The sequence below is a fragment of the Phascolarctos cinereus genome, unplaced genomic scaffold (assembly GCF_003287225.1).
Source record: "Phascolarctos cinereus isolate Bilbo 61053 unplaced genomic scaffold, phaCin_HiC Scaffold_726;HRSCAF=1367, whole genome shotgun sequence".
In the NCBI taxonomy this organism is placed as follows: domain Eukaryota; kingdom Metazoa; phylum Chordata; class Mammalia; order Diprotodontia; family Phascolarctidae; genus Phascolarctos; species Phascolarctos cinereus.
In genome coordinates this window covers 109,934,756-109,954,638 of record NW_027556098.1, presented here as the reverse complement: position 1 = coordinate 109,954,638, position 19,883 = coordinate 109,934,756, and positions in this window count along the sequence as shown.

Here is a 19,883-nt window from a genome sequence, read left to right as displayed (position 1 = left end):
TTCTAAAAAGCTCTCAGTCAACAAAATGATAACAGCTGGTCTTTGAAACTCTGGGAGCTCCAAACTGGGAGGGTGCTTTGGGAGGGGGAAGGAAGGGAATAAGGGAGAGGGGTGAGAGAATACACTATTTGTTAAGGATAATGAGGCAAAAATGTGACAGAGGTTTTTATTACAAATAATAGACAGAAGTCTTCAAACAACAGCAGAGAGTCGTTAAAAAAAAAGAAACAGAGTTAAATAATTGTCTAATTAGCAAGCATCAAGAAGGCAAAATGTTATTCCATTAGAAATTCTTAAGGGAAAGTCAATAAATTCACAGCAGGATATTCAGTTTCTCAAGAACACAGTGAATGTGAATTTCCTGGCGCTTTCATATGGTCCCTTGCCAAGAGTCCTTTCTGATGAGCTCTCTGCGCTCCTCCTCTCAGATCACTGGTGAGCTCGATTGGTTTGCTCAGCCATGAAATTAAGCACTGGGCAGAGGGAAGGTCCTTATAGAAGTCAGGGCTGCCCAAGGAATATCACTGGCTCTAGGCAAGCACGACTCAATGCAATTTCCAAATAGCGAAGTAACACATATTTTCTTCAGGGTTGTCCTCCTGAGCTGTGCTGGGGGCCTTGTGTCCCTTTTGTCTTCTCAATAGCACAGAATCTCAGAGTTTTAAGTGACCTCAGAGTCATCAAGGCCAGTCTGCACTTGAAGAGACCTCTTCCTCTACCACCTTTCCATCTAATGATCATGTGGTCATGCTTGAAGATCTTCTTTGATGGGAACTTGTCTTGTGAAGCATTCCATTCTATCTTTAGACAGATCCAACTGTAGGAAAGTTACCTGATGGTTAAAATCAGTTTCAACTTCCATCCATTGCCCCTTATTCTAACCCCACAACCCTGCTATTCACCTGATGCACATTTGCAATTTCACTGGGTCATTGTTCCTCAAGAATCCTACTCTAAACATCCATGCTGTGCGATGACTAACTTTGATAGATTTAGCTCTTGTCAGCAATGCAAGGATCTAAGACATCTCCAAAAGTCTCATAATGGAAAATGCTATTCAGATTCAGAGAAAGAACTATGGAATTTGAATTCAGATTGAAGCATACTATTTGCTCTTTTTTTCCCTTTTGTCTTCTTTATTGTGGTTCCTCCTACTGGTTCTAATTCTTCTTTACAACATGACAATGTGAAAATGTTTAATAGGAATGTATATCTAGAGCCTATAGCAGATTGAGTGCCATCTTGGGGAGGTAGGGGGAGAAAATTTAAAACTCAAAAGCTTATGGAAGTGATTGTTGAAAACTCAAAATAAATTAATTAGAATTAAAAAAAAATCCTACTCTGTCCTAATTACTTCCTTCTCCATGGTAAATGTCCTTTTCTCTTCTTCCATTAACCTTATCTCCAACTCCCACACTCAAGGCAGTTGACCCACACTCTTCACTGAAAATGTTGAGGCCATCTGACCTGAATTCCCTTTTCTTTTTTCTTCTGTTTCTCAAACCTTTAAACATTATTGCCTTATCTTCACGCTTTCCTTTCTATTTTCATTTTCATTCCTGCTTGGGGGTTTGTAGTAAGAACTGAAAACATGTGGTAGATGTGACTGTTGCTTTGATATTATTATGCTCATGTTTACTTTTCCACTTTGATTAGGTGCTTTCCTAAAGTAACAACATTGATAGAGGTGATTCAGTGAGAAACAATCTGAAGGGAGGGCAGTACCTAAGCAGATGGGGGCAATGATCTCAGTGCTTTCACTGGTAGATATATAAATAAACCAATATACAGAGAAAAAGAAATCATGACACCCTTCAAGTCTGTGCAGATAAGGAGAGATTGGCAGCTAGATATCCTGAGGTCAGCTGTAGTGGGTAGTGCTCTGGGCCTGGAGTCTAGAACAAGACCTGAGCTCAAATTTAACCTCAGACACTGACTAACTGTGTGACCCTGGGCAAGTCACTTAACCTCTGTTTGCCTCAGTCTCCCCCAACTATAAAATGGGGATGACAATAACATCTACCTAAAAGGGTTGTTGTGAGGATCAACTGAGATGATATTTGTGAAAAGCACTTGGCACAGTGCCTGGCACATAGTAGGTGCTTTGTAAATGCTTCTTTCCTTTCTTTTGAGGTCCTGATGGAGAGAAACAGAACCAGAACCTTTCGGTGTTCAGTGGTGGTCATTAAACACTATCTGTACCCTTAGTTTTGTTTTCTTTCACTTCTTCTGAGGACTTTCTTCTAGCAGCCATCTCTATCATGCATCTTCAGTTTTCCAAAATCCCTGGCTCCTTCCCACGAGTCTGCATACATACTCAGGTTTCCTAATCCTAAGAAAGCCTCCTCTTGTCCCTTCTATACCCATTTAACTCCTCTTTTATCTTTCTCCTTTTTCTTAATGCTAAACTTCTTGTAAAAGTTGCCTACACTTGATAATTTCTGCTTCCACACTGCCCTCTCTCCACACATTTATAAGACTTTCTATAGCAGATGAGGTGGGGCAATTAAGGTAGTTAATATCTTCTACATCTCCTTCCTGTTCCTTTTGGGTTTAGTCTTGGAATTCTGTGTTTATAGAGGCAATCAGTGGGCATTTATTGTAAGCAGGCACTGGTGTTTGTTTGAAGCAAGGCTGGAAGACTACCCTTTCTCACTGTATTTTTCCATGCTACTTGAATGTATTGATGGAAAATACGGATTCACTCTTTTTGCCCTTTATATGGGGACTTTGATCCATCTCCTTTACTCTTTCTCTATCTCTTTCATTTCCTCACCCATTTTACTTTTTTTTTCTTCCTAATTCTTATACTCTTGCCATCATTGGATTTTCAAGGCAGGTCACTTAGAGGTTGCAATTCCAACAGTTTCCACCAGATAGAAGAGGCCATAGTATTTAGGTAGAATAATAACTATAGCAGCAAGTGATATCTTTATCTCTGTCTCTATCTTTACACACATACACATTGCATCTGCTATTGTTGTTCAGTCATTTCAGTCCTGTCTAACTCCTTGTGATTCCATTTGGGGTTTTCTTGGCAGAGATGCTGGACTGGTTTGCCATTTTCTTTTCCAGCTCATTTTACAGATGAGGAACTATGGCAAACGGAGTTCAGTGACTTGCTCAGGTTTACACGGCTTGTAAGTATCTGAAGCCACATTTGAACTTGGTCTTTCTGATTCTAAGCTCAGTGTTCTATGCACTGCACCATCTAGCTGCTGACACATACATATATACACACATAATTAGATATACATATATTTACACACATGTATATGTACACACATGCACATATACATACAGACATATGTATATATACATGCATGTGTATGTATACATGCATACTCATTACATACATATAGTAATATCTATATTCATACCTATTTATTACATTAAAGATTACAAAGCACTTTATATCCCTCTTTGTTTCATGGCTTCATTTGAACTCGAGACAAGGAACTTTGTAAGCTCCTGGGTGGGGAGAAAAGCCACCATGTGGCCTGTGAGAGCATGGTCTTGCTATCGCTTCTGTCTTTGTCATGTCTGTTCACATTCTTAGGGAAAGAAATATTGGGAGTAGGCTTCAAACTTGTAAGCTTCAAAGGGTTGGGAAAGAGAGCTGCCAGAGGTCCCAGAGCTAGAACCCAGGCCAAATTTTGTGGATCCTAGTGAGGAGTGAAGTCCTGAATGACCAGCTTTACCTTCAAATAAAAGTGTAGCAAGAAAAGCCAAGAGAGAGTCATCTATCAGCCATGCTGCATTTGGAAGTATTCTTGGTGGGGTGAATTCTATGTAGAAATTGGTTTAAGGTTGAGCCCATTCTCCCCAGTGACTGAGCTGGTATAGGGGAGAGTGTATGCCTTCAAGTTTAGGGGAAAAATATTTGTACTTCTGTTCTTGCTAAGTTCTCAGTAATCATCCCTCTGCAAAAGCTAAAAACAAAGAAAAAAGAAGTACCAAAGCACTTTATATATACTATTTCAACCAAGCTTGAAAGCAGCCTTCTGAGATAGGTATAAGAGATATCATTATTTCCAATCTAGTAGAATAAAATATAAAATTCAGCCACCATCTCTTTGCTTACAAAAAGTATAACTGTTAAATTAATTACACTAATTTAACACTAATCTTAGCATTAAAAGAAAATGTCAACTAAAGCAAGATTTGGAAAAAAAATTGCCTGGGGTTAGATTACTTCCTTATTTCTATTTTTCACTTTACATTTTCTTTCTTTTTTTTTTTTTTTAAAGAACTTAGCAACCATCAACAAACATAAACATATCTGTATATAAAGAACAAAAAAGAGGATTGTATAGGAAATTGTGAACTTGTTAGTCAGTCAACAAACATTATTAACACTTTTTATGGCAGGCATTGTGATAAGCACTGATAATACAGAGAAAGGCAAAAGATTATTCCTGTGCTCAAGGATCTTACAATCTAATGGGTGAGACAACGTAAAAACAACTACGTTGGACTGTCTACTTAAAATTAGAGATAATCAGCCCTGGGAAGGCACCTGCAGGGAGTTCAGGAAAGGTTTCTTACAGAGCGTAGGGTTTTACCTAAAGCTGGAAGGAATCAGGGAAGCCAAGACATGGAGATGAGGAGGGAGAGAATTCCAGGCTTGGGGAACAGAATGAAAATGCACAGTCAGAAGGTAAAGTTTATTTCATAAGGAAGAACAAGGAGGCCATTATCACTAGATTTCAGAATACATGTGGTCAAGTAAGGTGTAAGAAGATAGGGAGCCAGATTATGAAGGACTTTGAATGCCAAACAGAGGGTTGTATATTTGATCCTTGAGATGATAGGGAACCACTGATGTTTATTGAATAGAAGCCTGCATCAGGCCTGCAGTTTAATACCAGTTTGAGAATTAATGAATAGAGGGTGGGCCAGCTTGGAGAAAGATTTGAGTCAGGCAGACCTCATAGGAGAGATGTAAAGGTAGAATGGACAGGAACTGACATTGATTGGCTATTGGGGGTGATGAGAGAAAGAGAGGAGTTGAGGATGACATATAATTAATGAGTCTAGGTGACTGGAAGGATGGTGCTACCCTCCACAGTAACAGAGAAATTTGCAAGAGGGTAGGGGTTGGGGCAGTTAGGTGGCACAGTAGATAGAGAATTGGGCTTGGAATTAGAAAGGCTCATTTTCATGAGTTTGAATCTGGCTTCATATACCAGCTGTGTGATCCTGGGCAAATCACTTAACCCAGTTTGCAGCAGTTCCTCATCAGTACAATGAGCTGGGGAAGGAAATGGCAGATCACTTCAGCATCTTTGCCAAGGAAACCCCAAATGGGGTCATGAAGGGTTGGATACCACTGAATTGACTCAGCTACAACAGGGTTTGGGGAGTGGGTGAAGTTAATAAATTCACTTTTGAATATGTTGAGTTTAAGATGCCTATGGACCATTTACTTTGGATGTCTAATTGGCAGGTGGAGATTTGAGTCTGGAGGAAAGGAGAGAGGTTAGGGCTGGATAAGTGTATCTGAGAATCATCAGCATAGAGATGGTATTGAATCCATGGGAACTGATGAGATCAAGTAAAACAGCATAGAGGGAGAAGAGAAGGTAGCCCAGGACAGAACCTTTGGGGACACCTAAAATTAATGGGTATGACCGGACAAAGATCCAACAAAAGAGCCTGAGAAGTGGTCTGACAGGTAGGAGAGAAAGAATCAGTAGAAGATAGTGTCCCCGAAAGCTAGAGAGGAGAGTACGAGGGAGATGTTAATTAACAGTGTCAAAGGCTACATAAAGGTCAAGAAAGATACCATTGGATTTTACAACTAAGAGATCATTCCTAACTTTGGAGATGACAGTTCCAATTGAATTGAGAGGTCAAAAGAGTGAGTGAAGGACAGAGTGAGACAGAAGTTAATAGAGGCATAGATTGTAGATGGCCTCATCTTCAGCTTTGAGGAGAGACATTGGATGAAAAGCAGCTGGGATCAAGTGAAGGTTTTTGAAGATGGAGGAGACAAAGGTATATTAATAGGCAGTAGGGAAGGAGCCAGAAGACAGGGGGAGATTGAAGATATGTGAGAGTGTGGATGATAGAGAAAGCAATCTTTTGGATCTAAGGGAGATTAGAGGCAGGTAACAAACTCTGTACAAGCTGCTGTGGTGAGTGGAATAGTGAGTCAATTGCTGTTGCTTAGTCATTTTTCAGTCATGTCTGACTCTTTGTGAGCCCAGTGTGATTTGTTATTTCCTTCTCCAGCTCATTTTACAGATAAGGAAACTGAGGCAGAGTTTTGTGCTTGCCCCAGGTCACACAGCTAGTAAGTGTCTGAGGCTAGATTTGAACTCAGCAAATAAGTCTTCCTGCTCCAGGCTCCTGACTCCGTTGTACTGCCTAGCTGCCCCTCGTGAGCCAATTAGGGAGAAGTAAAAGATTGCCTTGCCTCAGCAAGGGCTCGGTTGAGGAGATGCAACATAAATTTGTAATGGACCCAGTTAACATGGTTTTGTGATTTTCATTCTAACTTTCATAAAGTTCTTTTGAAGTGTATATTTAGTTTTAATATGGTAGTCACAAAATTTCCCTATTTGTATCTTTCTAAACATTTTTGCTTTTTTCTGTATATTTTTAAATGTTTTATTAAATCTTTTATCTTTTTTGTATCATTATCATTAATGCTTATCTCTCACTCTGATTTTTTTTTTCCAGTTGCTAAATAACTTCATAATTCAATTGCAAATTCTTTTTGAGTTTTTTCTTAAAGTCAGAGCCTTTTGAATGCTATGTTCACTGTGGGTGGGGGTACTTCTGGGATTGTACAATAAAAGCCTTTCCAGAAAAGTGTGACTTTATTTTTTATGTAGTATTATTTAGCTGCTTTCCCTTATCAGAGCAGGCCAATGAGTCATGGAGTTTAGCTTTCCCTCAAGTAGCTCACCATTCTCTTTTTGGGCAGGCCAGTAATTACTATATTTCTGATTCTTAGCTCTTTTATTCACTCTCTCCTTAATCCTCAGAGTTGAAAATGGCATTAGTAATAAAAATAATAGCTCACATTTTGTAGTGCTGGGTAATTTTCAAAGAGTTTTCCTTACAACAACTCCATGAGGTAGTAATACCACCAAATTATCTTGAGGAAACAGAGGTTTTGAGAATAAATAACTTGCTGAAACTGGTAAGTGGTAGAAATGGGATTCAAACCCACGTTTCCTGTTTTTCGGTCTGTTGTTCTTTCCATTACATGTTACTCATCCTCCCTGAAGAAAAACATGACAGCCTTGTACATTGGAGGACTATATTTCTCCAAGCAGGATCAATGTTTGTCTTGGTTAACAATCATGCTGCCAGTCATATGTTCTTTAGTTCTTAGCCCTCTTTATGATAGACAGGCCTTTAAAAAACAGCAAGGTCCTCGATGCAGCTGATAGAATTGTTCCCTTTTCAGACTAATAGTCAAAGAGTTAACTATTTCTCCTCCTAAACAATCCAAACAAATACTGAGCAGTAAGAGCAAAAATGGTAGAACATCTGACATGGTGGTTTCCTCATAGAGACACATAGAAAAGCTGTAGACAGCTGGACAACTGGTCACATGGAGAGGTGGGAAACATGTTGGCAGGAAGTCATTTAGGTGCTAAATAGATAGGGGTAGAACACCAGGTAGGTGGTGAGGCAGCTACTCAGGAGGACCTGAGTTCAAATCTGGTCTCAGACCCTTATTAACTGTGTGACCCTGTGCAAATCACTTAACCCTGTTCTCCTCAGTTTCTTCATCTGTAAAATGAGCTGGAGAAGGAAACGGCCAATCACTTGAGTATCTGTGCCAAGAAAACCCCAAATGGGGTTACGAAGAGTCTGACACAACTGAAAAGATTGAAGAATAACAACAACAAGAACGTATGAGCTCAGGAATGTGTTGGTCATTTATGAGAAATTTCTACTTCTGTTAGAGTCTAGCTTTGATAACTCCTTATTGCAAGATGACATGACCCTGGGTACACTGAAATTGCTGCTTCAGAGTACAAATTTTGGCAGGTTGAACGTACTGAAAATAAAATATCAACTTACAGACTCCTTTACAATTGGTATCTCTCATCTATACATTAGATCACCCAAGATTCCTTAGAAAGTATAAACAGAAATAGCCCCATTCAATGATCATCAAAGAATAAATGTCCAGTGAAGCAGGAAACAGAGAAATATATTTGTTAAAGATATTTGCTCTGGTGGTGGAGGAGATCCATAGAAGAGTTGATGTTGAAGAGAGTTTATGGGTAGATGGGGTGGGTCCTCCCAAATGGGAGTGACTATTTGGGAATGACATCATGGGGATTGCATCAAACTGCAGGCATTGCAGAACTTTCAGGAAGAGATCTGTGATAACAGAGAAAAATTTAGGTTCTCCAGCCACACTGGAAAGTCCTAATGGATGAAAAATAATAATTAATAATAATAATAATAATAATAGCAACTAGCATGTATATAGTGCTTTGACGTTTGCAAAGTACTTTACAAATATTTTCTCATTTTATCCTCATGACAGCTGGGAGATAGGTACTATGATTATCCCCATTTTACAGATGTTCTTTATTAATTCATTCATTCTTCATTTATTCATATTGATTGCGAACACACATTCAGAGCTTATCCAGCAGTATGTTTATCCAAGACACACAATACAGATGGGCAATGAGATGGGCCCAGGGTTGAATGGGGGAAAGAAAGTGGGTTGGTTTCCTTTTAGAAAATAGCAGAGCTCTTTTTCCATCCCACCTCCACCCCGAAGCTTCTCATGTAAGTATAGGCCTATCTTTTCAATACTGCCATTTTACTGGTGTTACTATATGGCAGACAGACCGTGGCCTCTGATGAACTGAAGAAGAATATCACCCAGAGGACGATGGAGAAGTACATGATGGTGGATGTGAGCAGGCTGCGACATGTGAACAACTCTAAAGATAAACAGCAGTGAAAGACATAATCAAAGAATTGTATGATATGAAAAGAAATGAGCTGGTCAGGTGGCAAGGCAGAGGGATGGCAGTTGGACAGCTGATGTTTCATTGGCATCCTTTCAGTGCTGGGAGAAAATGAGAAAGTCCTTTACTAGATAGGTGGACCTTCTGTGGTGAACCTTTGGGAGAACATGGACGAGAGTGACAGCAGGATGGACAGGCATGGATAGATTTCCACCTGTATGTATCCTTGGAGGAAACCCCTGAATTGATGAGATAGGCATCTCTATGAATGTCTAATTATTTCCTTTAGTTGTGAGTAAAGTTCTTGGGGAAAAAAAAAACACAACAAAACCCACCTTCTATTTTGGGTGTACTAAGGGGAACAAAGGAATTATCTGTGTTGAGAACAGGTGGGGATTCGCTAACAGTGGTAGATGGTAACAAATGAGCTGTCACCCTCCTCATCCTCAGTAATTTTGGGTTTTCAAGTATGGGAAAAATGCTTTATTATATTGTTTATAAAATTTACTAATTATACTGTTAACTATTTAAATCCAACTTTATGTGATTAGAGGTTGTTTGCTCCCAAAATTATGTTTGGTTCTCTAGGAACTCCAGCGATGACTATATAATTTTGGGTTTTCCCAGGTCCTAATTCCACCCAAAATATTTTGTTTTGGGTTACCACTCCCCAGGACTTTGGGTCCAACTAAACCTGTGTTTTGGATTCCCTTTGTGTCTTTGCCAAATTTTATTTTTAAATCTCACTTTTCCTTGCTTTCAGGTTGCCCTCTTGGTGAAATTGCTTAACTGAATTAAATGTGATTTGTGTGTAACTTGGGTATGTCAAAATCCTCTATAATGTAAACCTTCTAGAACCTGGGGAGAGGCAGCCACCCATTATTTCCAGCTTGCTCTCCTCTGTCAAATAACCGAATAAATTTCTTTTAAAAATTATTTCAGGACATATGAAAATGTTTTACATGACTGCACAGGTATAACCTATATCAGATTGCTTACTGTCTCAGAGAAGGAAAAAGGGGAGGGAGGGCGGGCTAGAATTTGGAACTCAAAGCTTTAAAAAAATACAATGAATATTAAAAATGGTTTTTAACATGTAATTGGGCATAAATAAAATATTATTAAAATTATTTCAGGTTTTGGAGTCTGTTCTCACGAATGATACAAGTGGTACAGGTTAAGCAGAGAAAAGGAAGAAAACCTCAGATAGAACAGGGCTACAGAACACCACTCTGTCCTTCCTTCCTGCTCGTGATCCATTTTGTCACCTGGGATACCAACTCCTTTAAAAAAATAGATTCTAATAAAAAAAGAACTAAAACAAAAATAGTGGCGATGGACATCTGCCTGTTTTCTAGCATTTAGGCCCAATGCTAGGCTTTTCTTAGATCTGCTTTCAGATTTCCTTTAAACCTCATTTTTATGGCTTTTTAAACACTTAAATGCCTTTTTAGAACTTTAAGTAATAAATGGAGTTAAGGACAGCTGGGAAGCGGGCACAAATAATTATTGCTGCCACTTTTCCCCCACCATGGCCCGAATCCAGGATGGGATATGAGCAGCACCTACTTGTTAATATTAGCAAGAAAAGGATCAAACTCAGAGATCTTGCTAGGAAAGCGAAAGCTGCAAAATTACGATGGTGATTTTTAGAATTAGTTATTTCACCTTCATCTTTACATAGTTAAAATGCTGATGTATTTAAATTCCTTGGCTTTTCGGTGTTTATTCTTCAGAAAAGTTTCATTTAAGTTTCTCTGACGGTTCTCATAAGGTACATCTTCAGCTCTGTCATTTGATCTGAGAGATCGATCTCTGAGCCATGTCTACAAATCTCACGGTGATTTCATTAAAACATGAATTCTTTTGCAACAACTATATTTACCTTATAGACTCATTCCTCACATTTCTTTCCCTTCTACTATCTGCAGTCCATAACAGAAATCTGAGAAAAGAAAGAAGAATTTTTTTTTTTTACTGCATCACTTTAAACCATCACCATTTTCTGGTTTGTTTTGCAAATCAGAAACCAAGACAATAAGAAAATCAAACTTTCCTTCCTTAAGAGAATAATTACAGTAAAGTTGAATGTACTTTGTCCTTCCTGAGGCAGATGAAGGATTAATAATAGCTGACATTTTTATGGTTTTTGCTATGTGTCCACGCCCTGTGATTAGCACTTATTTCTTTTGATCCTTATGTCAACCTTGGGAGGCAGGAGTTATCATTATCCACATTTTATAGATAAAGAATTTGAGGCAAACAGAGTTTAAGTGCCTTGCCCAGGGTCACACAGCTAAGTAAGTGTCTGAGGATGGACTTGAACTCAGGTCTTCCTGACTCCAGACTCAGCTTGCTAGCCACTGTTCCACCTTTTGTTGTTGTTTAGTTGTTTTTCAGTCATATCCAACTTTTTGTGACTCCGTTTGGGGTTTTCTTGGCAAAGACACTAGAGTGGTTTGCCATTTCATTCTCCAGCTCATTTTATAGATGAGGAAACTGAGGCAAACATGGTTAAAGTGACTTGCCCAGGGTCACACAGCTAGTAAGTGTCTGGGGCCAGATTTGAACTCAGGAAGATGAGTGTTCCTGACTCCAGGCTCAGCACTTATATTCACTGTGCCACGTAACTGCCCACTGCTCCACCTAGCCGTTGATTAAATTAAAGAAATATCAAGGCACTCAGTGGCTGACTATTGGATGAAACAAGCAGGAGGAAGAGAAAAACAAGTTAGCAGTCAATCAGTTTTCTTATCCCTTAATCCCTTGCTCCTTCATTTTATGTTTTTCCTATTTAACTCCCCTGGGTTTTGTTGATTAACTTGTCTACAAGTGATCTGTGGTAATTGCCACCAACTTAGCCAGGCAGCAAGATACCTCCAAACCTGCTGTGTTGCACTGACGTTGTGATCTGGGCTTTTTTTTTTTTTTTTAAGTTGCTTGATCTATCTCCACTAAAACTGAAACAAAACTTTACAAAAGCAATCCTTCAAGGCCTTCCATGATCTGCCTCTGATCTACCTGTCTAGCTTAATTTCACACTGATCCCCTTTACATAGTCCATGTAAACATGCCAAACTGTATTATTCTCTGGGTCCTGTTCTTGTATGTCTTCCTCCTGTCTCTTTGTCTTCCCCCTGTGACTGGGATAAACTGCTCTACTGTTCACAGCTGTTCAAGTCCAAATTCAATGCCACCTTCTCCTGCCTTGGCAGGAGTGTGTGACTTTTCCTTCCTCGAATCTTTCATATTTCTCTCTCCTTTGTCCTTTAACTTTCTACATTGTATCATGCAGATTTGTGCACATGTCACATCTCCTCCCCATTAGACTGAAAGCACCTTGAAGGCACTCGCTTTCATTTTTCATGCTCAATCTGCAATAGCTGGTACCAAATTAAGCACGTAGAAAACATTTAATACATGTTTGGATTGAATCAAAGGGAGTTTCTCAATGTAAATAGTACTTTTCAACCATAACCTGTATCACTGCTCCCTCTCCCACATACCCAGTGGTCCACCACATGGATATGAACAAATACTTTAGGACTTGTTTTCGTTCTGAGCCCAGTAAAGATGTTTGAATAATTAATCTTCCCTTTTCATTAAAGAACAAAAACATTAGAGGAAGAAGTTATTTCTGCAGTGCCATACTATTGTTTTGTTATTATTATTTAGCATTCATAGAGCACTTTAAGATTTACCATGGATTTTATATGTTAATGAATTTGATCCTTGAAACAATTTCTAGGAGGTATGTGTTATTATTATCCTGATTTTACAGATGAGAAAAACTGAGCCACTTGGAGGTTGGGTGACTTGCTCAGGATCACATAACTAAAATGAGCAGAATTTGAACTGCCTGACTATAGGTCCTGTACTCCATCCACGTACCACCTCTCTCTGAGCCTCATTTTGTATTGGTTAGTGTGATATGGTAGAAAGAATTCTGGATTTGGAGTCAGTGAACCTGGGTTAGATATTAATCAACTTTTGTGAATGTGGATAAGTCATTTAAAATCAACTGGAGAAGGACATAGCAAACCACTCCAGTTATCTTTGTCAAGAAAACCCCAAATGGTGCCATGAAAAGTAAGACCTGCCTGAAACTACTGAGCAATAATAGTTACTGAACAGGTAAAGCAAGGACAATCGTTACAGAAACACCATCACCTGCACCCCTTGTGGCTGATATGGTCTTCTCCTGTACACACACTGTCCTCGAAAAGAGTGTATTCATATTAAGGGAGTTCACGTGGCCAAATGGTAACCTCATAGCTCCTGGCTACTGGAAAGCCTTTTCTCCCTTATAGAGTCTTCATGAAGTTCCCCTTAGATATCTCTCTGCTTGGCTCTGAGTCCTGAAGCTGTTTTTCCACAGTGTATCTGGTTTTTCTTCACTGTGTCTCTCTGCTCCCAATTGGATGTGCTTTCCCTCTCCTGGTCCAGTCTCTCTGTCGATGTGATCAATGTAGGGTGAGGACAGTGGAAAAACCTCTTTCCTTGGCCTCAGATTGGTTCCTTCTTAGGGGCTTGACTCGAACTGGAATCTTCAACTCTAGAACTGAAATCTTCCATTGCTGGGCTGGAACCCTCTGGAGTGAGCTTAGTGATGGATTGACTGCTATTTTATACACGGGCTCAAAGGGTGTGACTGATGCCTTCAGCCAAATAGATTTCTTTATTTCTTGACTCAAAGAGGTTTGTGTTTTGTAAATAAATTACAGGAAGTGAACCATTGTGTATACCCATTTGCAATTTTTTTCACATCCTTACAGTGATTACATTGTATCAATTGAGATGGGAATGTTGACCCTTGCCTTTACCCCCACAGTCAATGCTTCATATATATACATATATATACACACATGTGTATATATATGTATATATATGTGCATATACACACACACATATATACATGAACACACACACACACACACACACACACACACACACACATATATGCCACAATGTCGCTATACGTTTAGTTAACCCAAAATTGTCTAAATGCATAGGCATGGCTTGTGGAGAGCATGATAGAGAATCTGTCTGATCCCTCCAGGGGAGATGGCAATTTCTCCTTGAGGGGCTCAGGAAAAGGGTTATGGCTGGATATTTGCTCTTCCTCATCCCTATATCCAAGAGGGATATTGAACTAGAGTTATATCTATCTGACCCCTCAAAGACTGCTGGTCTAGGAATGTAATATGTTCAGTAGAAAAGTAGCTTCACAGGTCATTCTTGAGAGGAAGGTTAGTGCTTTAGTTATATTCACCAGCTTGGCTCCTTCTCATTAAACTCTTGATACATGAAAGACCATCCCAAATAGTAAATTAGAGTAAATCTATTTATCCAAGCAAACAGAAGTCTGAAATGGGAGAATGTACAAGTGTGAATGAGTTATCTAGACAGGATATCTAGTTATCTCGATATCTGGGCAAGAGAGAGAAAAAACTTTTTTTTTTTTTTAACACAAATCAAGCAAGAAGGCCCAATCTCACTCAAATGGTTCTCTCTCCAAAGTCTTTAGGGAGGCAAGATGGAAATAAAGGGGAAAATTGAGGAGCTGGCTTCCCCTACATGTTTGCAACTTCCAATTTTTTTCCCTTTCTACTCCTTGGGAATATCCTTTATTTATATCTTTCTCCCAAGAAGCTCTGAACCAACTCCAACCCTTATGCAGATATTTGATGTTGAGCCAAGACAAAGTCATGTCTCTTTCAGCATACACAGCTCTGCACATAAAATGCCCCAAGGTTGGTTAGAAGCCTGGTTACACATTCATATCTGTACCACAATTTGTTGAGTCATTTCCTGATCAATGGGTGCCCATTTTATTTCCATTTTTTTTTTGCTACCACAAAGAGTGATGCTATGACTATTTTGTCATATAAGGGACCTTTCTTTCTGTCATTGGTCTCATTGGGGTTTCTGCTCAGTAGTGGGATTGCTGGGTCAAAGGGTGTGAATAGCTTAGTGACTTTTTGAGCATAATGCCTGTTATTCACTGTTACCCATTATTAGGAGCAAAGGAGAGGGTCACACAGAGCTGCTGCTCCTGTGATCCATTCTTTAGAGATGTCACATTGAACCATTTGATCTAGAGGCTGACTTATGTTGTACTAGGTAGAAATGACAATTTGGAATAAATCTAGGTTCTCTGGCAGTAGCTGTCGTGAAAAATGTCAAATATACAGGAATTGAAATAAATGGCAAGGAGCGAGACTCTGCTGTTTGTCTTTTTTCTCCCAGCACAATAGCTTCCAAAATCGGGGAGAGAGACATTTTGGGCCCACATCTGTGCAACTTCCAGGTATCTAGAGTGTGTTGGGAGGGAGGGAGTGGACCAGAAACAGGAGGTGTGGATATAACATAATGGAATCTTCAACTGATTCTTGGTATGAAGCAGATCTTCATTATTCAGAGCACATTCTTTACCCTCTTTGTTTTTCTTCTAACCATTTTCTGAGTAGTTATTATCTATCTACCCCCTTCTCATTCTCTTTGCCCCGCTTGGCTTTTAAGCCTTGCTTCTGAATTCACACTACACCTTTTTGGTTAGCCCAGGATCTGAACTTTTGCTGATTGGTGGATTTGGGCCCTTATATTTTGGACTGTCTTACCAGCAACTTTATTGTTTGAGCCCATATTCCTGATTTCCTCCATACTTGTTGAGAACTTGGACTGAAACTCCTACCTATTTGTTGTCCCTTAATTCAGGCACTTACCCATCCTTTCCACATCTGAGGAGAGACCCATTGAACATAAACACTTTGCTTCACACTTTGAACACACACACACACACACACAGATCCCTAATTGACCTACCTATATCATGATTTGCCCTGCATTGCTGCAGTAGGCCACAGAGTTGAAGCTCAGAACAATTCTGATTGGTTATCAAAAGAGATAAAAATGCTGTCCTCTGGAAAATAAGCAACTAGGTGGTGCGTAGATAGAGTTCCAGGCCTGGAGTGAGGAAGACTCCTTTTCATGAGTTCAAATCTGGCATCATACACTAGCTGTGTGATTCTGGGCAAGTCACTTATCCCTGTTTGCTTCAGTTTCCTCATTGGTAAAATGAGCTGGAGAAGAAAATGGAAAACCACTCCAGTATCTCTGCCAAGAAAACCCCACATGGGGTCCAAAGAAACAGAAATGATTGAAAATGACTGAACAACAACAACAACAAAAATCTTTAAGACCTCCAGTTTCAAGGTCTTCCAGAAAGTGAAGGAACAGCCTTGAAGAAGAAGGGATCTGGTAGGTCTATCTAGTAACAACACAGTAGTCTCCTGGACTGGGTGAGGATTAGAAAATGTCTAGGCTCATAGATCTATAGCTGGAAGAGCTGTAGAGGTCTTCCTGTCCAACATTCATTTTATAGAGGAGCAAAATGAGGATCACAGAAATAAAGTGACTTGTCCAAAGAAACACAGGAAGTGAAAAGCTGGGATTTGAACCTAACTCCTCTAACTCCCCATCCAGTTGATGACTCCATCACCATCACCATCAGGTTAGTTCTGGCTGTATCTTTTGCCTGGAATGCACTCTCTCTTTAACTTTGTCTCTCAGAATCCTTAGTTTTCTTCAAAGCTCATCTCTCCTTCTAAGAAAGCCTACCCTTATCCTGCTCAGTTGCTAGTTACCTTGTCTTGATTCATTTTTTTGTGTGTAAACATCTGTGTACATATTCATATACACATAAGTAGACACATACACATATACATTTACTTGTCCATGGCTATTCTCGGACAATCCAATTTGTGACAAATAAGACCAGAACTTCTACTAAGGAAGGTCCATTTCAAAGTTAGTCCTGACTCATATTCCTGAAGATGAAGATTCAACATATTCCCTGGTCCCTTGCCCTTCTAAGAGAATAAATGTGGTAAGTGGCTGTTTTGAACTGCCAAGGATGACCACCAGTCTCTCCGAGTTATTGAAAGAAGCATAAGTAGGAATGTGTGTATACACACACACACACACACACACAACACACACACACACACACAGAGGCATACACAATATACATACATAGGATTATGCATATATATGTACACACACCACGTACACATAAACATATGATTCTATATGTATATACATGAGCATATGTGCGTATGCATGTGAAACACATATATACATATAATTGTATATACACATACATATACAATATATACATATATATAAGCAGCGGAGGAGGTATGACATGAATTGGTAGGAGTTCTCTTACCCAGGAGTTCCCTAGACCATGAGTTCTTAACCTGGAGTATGTAAGCTTAAAAAAAAAGACTGTATTTCAATATAATTGGTTTTCTTTGTAATCCTATATATTTTATGCACTATAAAAACACTACCCGTAGAAGAGGTTCTTCGGCTTCACCAGATTCCTGAATTGAAGGTTCATGACACAAAAATGGTTAAGAATCCCTGCTTTAGACTGATATAATCACAGTTCAGTCATTTTACTCAGTCATGTCCAACTCTTTGTGACCCCATCTGTTTTTTTTTTTTTTGTGGCAAAGATACTGGAGTGGTCTGCCATTTCCTTCTCCATCTCATTTTACAGATGAGGAAACTGAGACAAACAGGGTTAAGTGACTTGCTTAAGATCAACAGTTAGTAAATGTTTGAAGCCAGATTTGAACTCAGGAAGATGATTCTTCCTAACTCCAGACCTGGCACTCTATCAACTGTACCACCTAGTTGTTCCCAATAAAATCACAGATATCTCTATGTATCTCTATCTGTCTCTATCTCTGTCATCTCTCTCTCTCTCTCTCTCTCTCTCTCTCTCTCTCTCCCTCTCTCTACCTCTACCTCTGTCTATAACTATGTCTATGTCTATAACTATGTCTATATCTATATCTATAACTATGTCTATATCTGTACTTATCTATGTACATATTGTTTCTCCTCATAGAATATTAGATCTTTGGGAATGGAGACATTTCTCCATGAAGATAATGAAAACAATCCCTACAGGGTGGTTCACTCTCTGAAAACACAATTGTCTCCTTGGCCTGATCTGTTCAAAATTATTAAAAGCAAAGATCCATGAAAAGCTTCATTCACATAGGAAATATCAGGAACTTTCCTTTGAAACATTAAATGTGTGGTACAATCAAGGAAGCAAAAGATTTGTTGAGTGCCTACTAGTTACTGGTTGGTTGTCGTTAGTTCTCAGAAAGGACTAAAATGACATCACTATGGTAGAGTCAAGTTACAGTGTGTCTGACTGTGGCTGATCAAATTAAAACGAGCTTGGAAGGCTCTATGTGGCAGGCCAAGTCCTCCATCCACTTTGTCATCTAGCTGATAACATCTAAGATGTAACTTTTCCTGTGGCTGGCTGATGTGGAGTGAAAATTCAGTTTAATTAAAACCAATAAGCATTTATTAAATGCCAATATATAGCTGGGACTGGAAATATAAAGATAAAAATAAAATAGTCTCTATCTTCAAGGAGATTAAGTTCTATCAGGAAAATGCAGCATGTACACAAATGAGTAAATAAAAAGTAATGTCAATTAGAAGAGCCCTCACAGTTATGGGGAGAGCAATAAAAGGGGCTCATGAAGGAGGTGACATCTTAACTGAGCTTTGAAGGAAGCTAAGGATTCTATGAGGTGGATGGAGGTGAGATGCTTTCAGGCACATTCTTGGGAAAAGGAGTTTGCAAAGGGTTGGAAACAAGAAATGGAGTGGTGTCTATGGGGAACAAGTAGCTGGTTTGGCTGGAACATGGAGTGTGTGAAGTAGAGATGCAGATTATGTAAGGGGAGAAGACTGAAGAACTTGGCCTCCAGGCTATTTGAAGGGATATCAACATGCATAGGATGACTTGGGTTGGGGTAGAGAGTAAGACTGTCATCTAGTCATAGATCCGATTAAGGGGTCAGGGAAAATGACCTGGAGACTGATGGATGACTGTAGACTGAGTAATAATGATGGAGTGAATTTCAAAGGAGAGGCTGCTGAGAGATGATAGCAATGGGCTGGTCTAGAATCAATTGTTCAACTGTTCTGCTATGTGCCAGACTGTGCTAGGTGCTGATGCCACTAAAGAATAAGCCTACTTTTCCACTTGGCCCAAAGTGTTGGGTGAGGGGGCAAAAATAGTAAAAGAGAGTCTAGCCACCTAAGCACTTACTCTCTTCTCAAGAGAGCCACATTTCCATGGGTAGAAGAAGGAGAGTAAACTGGTGTTAATGGACAGAGACCTTGCCTTGGAGTCAAAAAGACCTGGGTTCAAATTCTATCTGTAACACATACATGTGACCTCAGTCAAGTAACTTAAGGTCTTGGTGCTCCACTCAACTCAAATATTCTAAGTTCTGGGATTTTCTCACTGTGGAGTTCACTATACTGTGTTGATGAAATCACAACTCCAGGAAAAAACCTAACCAAAACAAAATACAAACAACCCCCACCCCCCCCCCACAACAATAAAAAAGATGGGATGAATATAAACCAAGATAAATGGCAGTATTTTAGAAACAGAAGTGGGTTCCATCAGGGCAATGGATGATGAGTGGTGAGGCCAGAGGAGAATAGGGACTGGAGAGGGGTGGGACTTAAGTGGAAGGGGATGAATCATAGAAGGATGTTCTACCTCAGTTCATGGTAACTCTGAAGCCCATGGATTAGAAAAGGAGGAGATGACCATAGAATATTAACTGTAGGGTGGGGGAAGTTCCAATTAGTTGGAGTTCTCAGCCTCCAAGGAGAGGTGACAATGAATGGCAGTGTCATAGTGTCCTCTCTTACACAATATAGAAGAAAGGGTTGTAACAGTGAAGATTCAGGATCTAGCATTTGGGTTCCCAGAGGCCTAACCACTTATAGTCAGCACCAATTATTTTGCCTGATTGCAAAATGATGGGAGATGATGTATACCCAGAAGATATCTTTCACATGGAGTATTCA